This window comes from Pteropus vampyrus, unplaced genomic scaffold, assembly GCF_000151845.1.
Source record: "Pteropus vampyrus isolate Shadow unplaced genomic scaffold, Pvam_2.0 Scaffold87, whole genome shotgun sequence".
Taxonomy (NCBI): domain Eukaryota; kingdom Metazoa; phylum Chordata; class Mammalia; order Chiroptera; family Pteropodidae; genus Pteropus; species Pteropus vampyrus.
In genome coordinates, this window is record NW_011888868.1 from 2,789,106 (window position 1) to 2,796,590 (window position 7,485).

Sequence of the window (7,485 nt, forward strand, 5' to 3'; positions counted from 1 at the left end):
ATATTTGCATATGAAAATGTTGTTGTATTTATTACCTCTTTTCCACTCTTCATTTTATGTTGTTCTTGTCCCCAACCAGTATACAATTGGATGGAATTCTTTGCCTAGTAGACTTATACAAACTTTTATTTTTAATGGTTCCGTGTCTTTAGTGGGCCTGTGTTTATTTAATTACTATATCTTTCCTTCCTTTATATGTAGCAGCAAAACAATTTTTAATTGACAGTTCATATCATAACCCCAAACAGCAGAATAAGCCCTCTTGTTTCACGGTGATGAGAAGATCAAATCAAGAAAGAGTGTTCTTCACAGAGACTGAGTGAGGCACAGAAAGAGGACCAAAATTAATACTTCAAACCAACTTGGTCTCAGAATCATCTATGACCTTTTTTTTAATTGTGCATTTCTGCACTTGTCTTAGTTCCCTTTATTTAGTGTTTCTCAAGCTAAGACCAACAGACAGTTTTTAAAAAGTTATCTATTTAAAAAAAAAATATTTTCGAAGTACTAAAACAGTTTAAAACAGTTTAAAAACTATAGATATCTCTAGACTCAGAAGGAAAAACTTGAAACAATGGAAAAATGTAATGAATATATATGAGTTAATATAGAAAATTATTCTGGAAATTCAATTGTCTTATATTAGAAAACTCTGTTTTTTGAGTTAGTGAGTATATCCGATGTCAAACATGTTTTAGCTTAGACTAGATTACACCTTATGACGTATTGTAGTGCAAGTCCCTATGGTGAATCAAAGTTCACAAGTACCTGTATTTATCTCCTGATTGTAAGATTGTATAATTCTAAACATGTCTTTCAGATTAGTTTATATATGGCCATATTTATTTTCTTATGTTGAAAAGATGCAATTTTATTAGAGTGTATAATAGTTCCTTTGACAGTTTCTGACTTTTTAATCCTAAGAAGAATGGTTCTAAGACCAGATACTACTGGTGCATGGAATTTCCAAAGAGTAAAATTGTCAGTCTTTTTCCTTAAGAATTTTTCAAAACAATGGATTTCCCAGGTATACTCTCCCTCATAAAACACACCTCGTGTTGGTTTGCAAGATTATATTTTTTTAATTGCCTGTTCGATTAAGTGCTTTGCCTTAATAATCCTTCCTCTAGCATCTAGCTTTGCACTTTTACCAAATTTAGTTTAAAGTAAAGGGTGTTAACTCACCTGGAGTTGGTATCTACTTTTTTATAACCCTAGAAACATAATATCTATACCTTTTTAGTGAAGCCACTGTCAACTGTAGCCCTGAGATGAGACAAACCTGAATTAGGTTCCTACTGCAATTTATTGGCTGGGTAATTTGGGGGTTATTCATTTCATTACCTCCTCATCTGAGGAGATAATATGTCCCTCTCACACGGGTGGCATTATGAGGGTAAACAAAATGTAAAATCTATATAAAGTATCAAGTAAACATTAGAAACTCAATATAATAATACATATTTTGTTTCAATACTATACTAGGCCAAGATACCAATTTCCTAAAAGTAGCATTTTAATCCCAAACTTACCTTCCTCTAGAGTTTTTAGACAACACAATTACTTCGTTAGAGAAATAATAATAGTAGGAGGCTCATTTTTTTTATTCACTGAGTAAATGAGGGTGATGATCTTCTTCTATAGTAACTGCAAGCACTTTGGCAACGAGGGCAGTTATCTTATTTGAAGAAACTTTTTTCCTAGTGAGAATTCTGTTTTTTCTTTACAGCACCTGGGAATAAGACACTGGAGTGAAGCAAATATTAATCTGAGAAAAGGCAACTCAAAAAACTACAGAAAGAAGGCAAACAACTAACACCTGATTAAGTAGGATTCTACGCCTTTTCTTTGGTGTTCTTAGACCTTTTCTGCTTTTCTTCTCTTCTCTGGAACTATGAAACTGCTTCTAATTGCTCTTATGAGCATCCATTTGGAAAGATTAAGATTCACTGAAAACAGGGGGGGAAACATGTAAATATGCAAGAAAAAGAGCAGAGCTGTTATCTCTAAAACTATTTAGTTACTAGGTAAGTTGAGGCTTCAAACTACAAACAAACAAACAAACAAATAAACAAAACCAACTCAGCATATACCCCAGGTTGAAAATGCTATCTTAGTTAATCCAAACTTATTATATTTTGTGTCCAAGTGCCCTAGGAAAGGAAAGCAAAGATACTCTTGTGTGTATTTGTAGTGGAAAAGCTAAATATAAGGGTGAGATTATGAGCTGAATTTTGAGCATACTTATTTGAAATACTTGTGGCACATTAAAGTGGAAATGTCAAATTCAGAGTAAAATCTATGAGTCAGAAACTCATAACGGTATTCTGGAGTTATGAATTTTGGAGGGACGAGTAAATAGATAATATGTGAAACTATTTCTTCAGGCTTATAATCAAATGATAACATACTCATTTTATGTAATACTTTACTGAATGTATGGTTCATGAAAACTATAAGCTTCTTAACAAAAGGTCTGAGAAAACCAGGCCACCAAGATTCGTTGCTAACACTGGTTTAATCATGTATCAATTATCAATAAATATTCATTATATTGGTTTGCTTTGACTCTAATAAGCTGGGTGATATTGGTTAATCTAACTTCTATGTGATTCAGTTTTATTATCTATAAAATGAGGGTCTGAGCTAGATGCTATTTCCAGTTCCTGTCAAGTCTAAAGCTCTGATTTTATGTATTGTTAAATTGCACTATATATCTCTCGTTGGTTGTTTATTAAATGCTGGTAGATGGGTCTTCAAAAGCCTACAATTAAGTGAGATATACTAGCTGTCATTTTGAGTGAGCAAAGAAGAACCTGACTTATGCCCTAAAAATATTTTTATTGTTCAAATGTCTATGTGGACAAGAAACATATTTGGTTCAAGTGGTTGGTTTTCTTATTGAAAAATAGCATTAAATGTTTCATCTTTTATCTGTATGAGACAAATTTTTGAGGTGACATTATGAATCTGTGACTTTTGCCCTATTATGTCTTGAAGAATAGAATACAATCAGAAAATACTTCTTTAGTAATACATTTGAAAGTTGTGTACTCATAGGAGTTCTTTAGAGAAAAAGAAATAAAAAAAAGGTTGTTTTTTCCAATTGGAAGGCGGCATTTTAAGGTTGGGCTTTTGTTTTTTGGTTTTTCTTGAGTTTTCAAAGGTTCTGTTTTTTTTTCCTTTCTTTCTCAAAGTGTGTTTACTAACTGAGTGGTCATATCAAGTAGTTTAGCTTTCAATCAGTCTCTGTTTTCTCATGTCAAAATGTTGATAATGGCAAGGACTAATTCAAAAGATTCAGATTAAATCGCATTACATAAAATTGAGTGTACACATATATGAATAATTTTATGTAATTTTAGAAACTATAATGCAATCTTTTAGCAAGCGCTGAAATATAATTATTTATTTCTGAATGGGATGGTCATGGAATTAAAAAACAAAAAGAATAAAGCAGATTTATGAGGCTCTAATATGCAGAAAAGAAGTTAATATACAGAATCAGAATGAGATTATTTAAAGTGGAACTCACATTTCCTGAACATCAAAAGCATGATGGATATAAAGTTAGGAATTCTTCTAAGTACTATCTCACTTTATCTCCTTAATTCTCCTATTGGTAAATAATATTGCCCTCATTTTAGAGATTAGATAATTGAGTTTTAGAACTCAAGCATCCTTTCCAAAGCCATACAACTAAGCATTTTCTCTATGTTTAGGTGCTAGATGAAATGCAGGATACACAATTAAGTTCGAATCAGAAAAATAACCAATTTTTGTTTAGCATAAGAAAGTTCAAATATTTCATGGGACATGTTTGTGCTAATTTTTTTTTTTATCTTAAATTCAAATTTGACTGGACATCTGTGTTTACATTTGCTAAATCTGGCAACTCTGTCTATATTTATACCTAGTACTTTGAGTGTAATATCCCTCTATTTGCTTATAATTTAGGCAAATTTAAGCAAATGCTTACTGTGGATGCAGCAAAGTATAGAGAGTACACAGAATTTGGAAACAAAAGAGGAAGCTTTAAGTTTATTTGGTCACTAACTGGTTGTATAACCTTAGGCAATTGCTCAACACCTACTTTATTTACTATAAAATGAGAATTGTTCTGAGCAACTAATCAGAAAAAGACTAATAACTAAATTACTTAAAAATAATTAATATTATTATACCTCATTATTCTATTGGTCAATAATATGGGTAGTATTCAAGTGTGTGTGTGTGTGGGGGGGGTTCTTCTAATTATGGCATCAATCGGACAAACTTAGTGGCTGTCAGGTGGCAACCAGGCCAGTGTGGAGCATTGAAGACAGCTTTTCACTCAGGCTTATTGCCTAGGTGGTTACAGCTAGACGGCTGAACTCAGCTGGACTTCTCTTCATCCCCACATTGTCTCTCCAGTATGGCAGTCAATCCTTTTTATTTGATAGATGAAGATTAAAAGAGTTCACGGTAGAAGCAGCAGCTGCTTTATGACTATGCCTGGAAATATCTGAATATCACTACTGCTGCACCTTGTAATTCAAAATATTCAAAAGCCATCACAGATTAAAGGGGAAAAACTAGATAAGACAATATGAAGAAAGTCATAAAAGAGGTAATCAGATATTCTGGGTTTTAAAGAAAGAAACGATTATAACCAGTGGTTAGGAATCAAGAATTATTGGGGTGCCATGGCTTTGAAAGTCTCTGTCTAGGGGGTTCTTCACTTAGAATTATTTATGAAATGCTTTGCTTCCAATTGTACAAGAAAATATTTATTTTTCAAAAATAAATACATTTAGTAGTAAAAGTTGAGGGAGTAGCTAATTCTAAATGAGAAATTAAGAAAAGTTTCTCAGAGCTTATTATATTTGAACTGAGTCAGCCTGAAGAATGGAGTCATCAAATGGGGAAGAAGTGTCCAAAGTGTGTAAGACAACCAAAGAGTGATCTGATTGTCAATGAAAGCTGTGAATAAAACACTGAACACACTGTGTAAAGGAGGTGAAGCAAGAAATGAACTGGAAATTGAGGTTGTGGAACTTTGAGAATAACTTTACATGCTACAGAGGTATTTGGCTTTTATTATCTTTATTTAAAGGAAACACAGATCGTCTCTTTCATAAAATAAGTACTGCAGTTATATACTTAGTGGTATGTTGTTGAAACATAACTCTGGCTTTAATGCGGAGACTATTATGAAAGAAGTGGCTGTATAGCAGGCAATTTTTCTTGAAGATTAGAAAAAAAATTGAATTAGAGTATTGGAAACCATCTGTAGATGACTGGGAAAACCACAGTAAGGGGAAATGTTCAAGAGATACAGTTTCTTCATCTATTAAAGAAAAAAAAAAAGAAGTTGTCATAAATAACCTAAAAGATCTTCCCTCCATGAACAAATTGAACTGGGCATTTATTAAATGTCAAATGCTGTTTCAGGTCCTGAAGATACAAGCGAACAACTATCAAAGGCTTTGCTTTAATGGAACTTAGAGCACAATGAGAAAAAAACAAAGAGTTAGTAAAAGATAAATAAATACATACATATATAGACAAACACAAACAATAATTCTATATATGGATAATTGTTAAAATTCAAGATGATGGAATAGGGAATAGTGACAGTAAGGCAGAGGTGAAGGCAGGAAGCTCAGCTACAAGTATTAAGGTTTCCCCACTACAAAGGAGGCATGTGAACTGAGAACTTAAATAATGAAAAATAAGGAGCCAGAAAACTCTCTGGGAAGGGCTGTCTCATGCAAAAGAATCAGTAAGTACAGAGTCCAAGAGAAAGTGTCTTTCTTTTGAAACAGAAATAAGATCACAATGGCTACTGGCTACAGCAAACCAGAAAACCATAGGGTTAGAGAAAAGTTTAATGGTTATTGTTGAGAGGGGAATGGGCAGGAGTTTCTAAGATTCCAGGTGGTATGAAGAGATGGTTCCTATATAAAACTCTTAACAGACGCTTTTTTAGGGTATCAGCCTACACAATATTGCTCAAATCAAACAAATATGATATCTGCAATTAATAACTTCAATCAAAAGATATATTTCACAGGGCTTAAAATTGCTTTTAAAGATTTTCTTTACTTTGAGCTTTCTTTTTCCTAGTCCATTTCCTGCCCATATTTGGATGTGCACATAGGTGCATGTGGTAAAAACAAAATAAATTTACTTACTAAAATGAACCCCCCATCACCACTAACATTAGCTCTCCTGCTTCTGCTACCCAACCACCAGTTGGATGAGGGATAATGTTAATAGAGAGACTTTGTGCCAAGAGAAACTCTACTTATGCAGAGTCTAGAACACAAAACACAACAATTTCCTTCAACCTAGTTTAGAGCTGTTTTCATTTCTCTTCCCTACACTACAGGGCAGAGAGTTATTTGAAGATGCAAGCAGATATGCAGAATGAACAGAAAGTTTGTGGTATGGGTTTTTATATTAAAACTGACCAATACTGAGAAATAGGTCAATGAAAAAGGTCAAAAGCAATCCTGTTCAAAGGCAAAGGTCACTTAGGACCTATCAAAAATAACTTGAGCCAAAACACTTTGAAAATTGACAATCGCTAAAATTTATTTCAACATATTTTCAACATATCTAAGCTTTCCTCTCAGCCACTGCCACTGTATATTAATTTCTGGATTTCCCTGCCTTTTCCGTTCTTTTGAATTATTTAAGTCGGCCTTTCATCTTTGGAATCCTAGAATCTCCTCCTGTAACTGCCAATAAGCAGACACTTAATAATATTATGACTTTAATACACAGAAGAAGCAGAACAGCACAAAGTAAGAGAGAAACCACTAAAGCATCAAGTATAATTTCTCATATAATAAAATCCCTATTAAACCTAAATTTTATATGAACATTTATCTTAAAGCTATAATTTTCCTAATTAGTAGCTTTTTACATATGTAATTTGTTCCCATTTTTTTCTCTAATAAATAATGATTTTATAAAAAGATCTAAATTTCTGTACCTTCCCTTTAAATTTAATGTGAACCTAAAACTTCTCTAAAATAATTGTCTTATTTTTCAGTGTAAAATAATTTTTGAAAACAAGTCTACAAACACTTTTGGTGAAGGACTAGATATTAAATATTTTAGGTTTTGTTGTCCATATTGTTTCTCTCCCAGCTCTTCAATTCTGCAGTTGTACCACAAAAATTACTAGAGACAATACATAAATGAACAGGTGTTGCTGTCTGTCCATAACACACTATTTTTTTTTTTTAAGCAGTAGGTCTGATTTGGCCTGAGACAAGCCAAATCAGAAATGTGCTGACCACTGATTTAAAGCATATGCTGAATTATTGCTCAAGTATCTCAAATGTTAAATTAATCGAAGAAAGTAATATTTTAAAAATTTCTTGATATATATTGCCAAATTGCTTTCAAGATCTGTAATATTAAAAAATAATGCATATAAATGGCCCTCTTGTCACCTTTCACAACTCTCATAAAATATAAATAATTAAAATA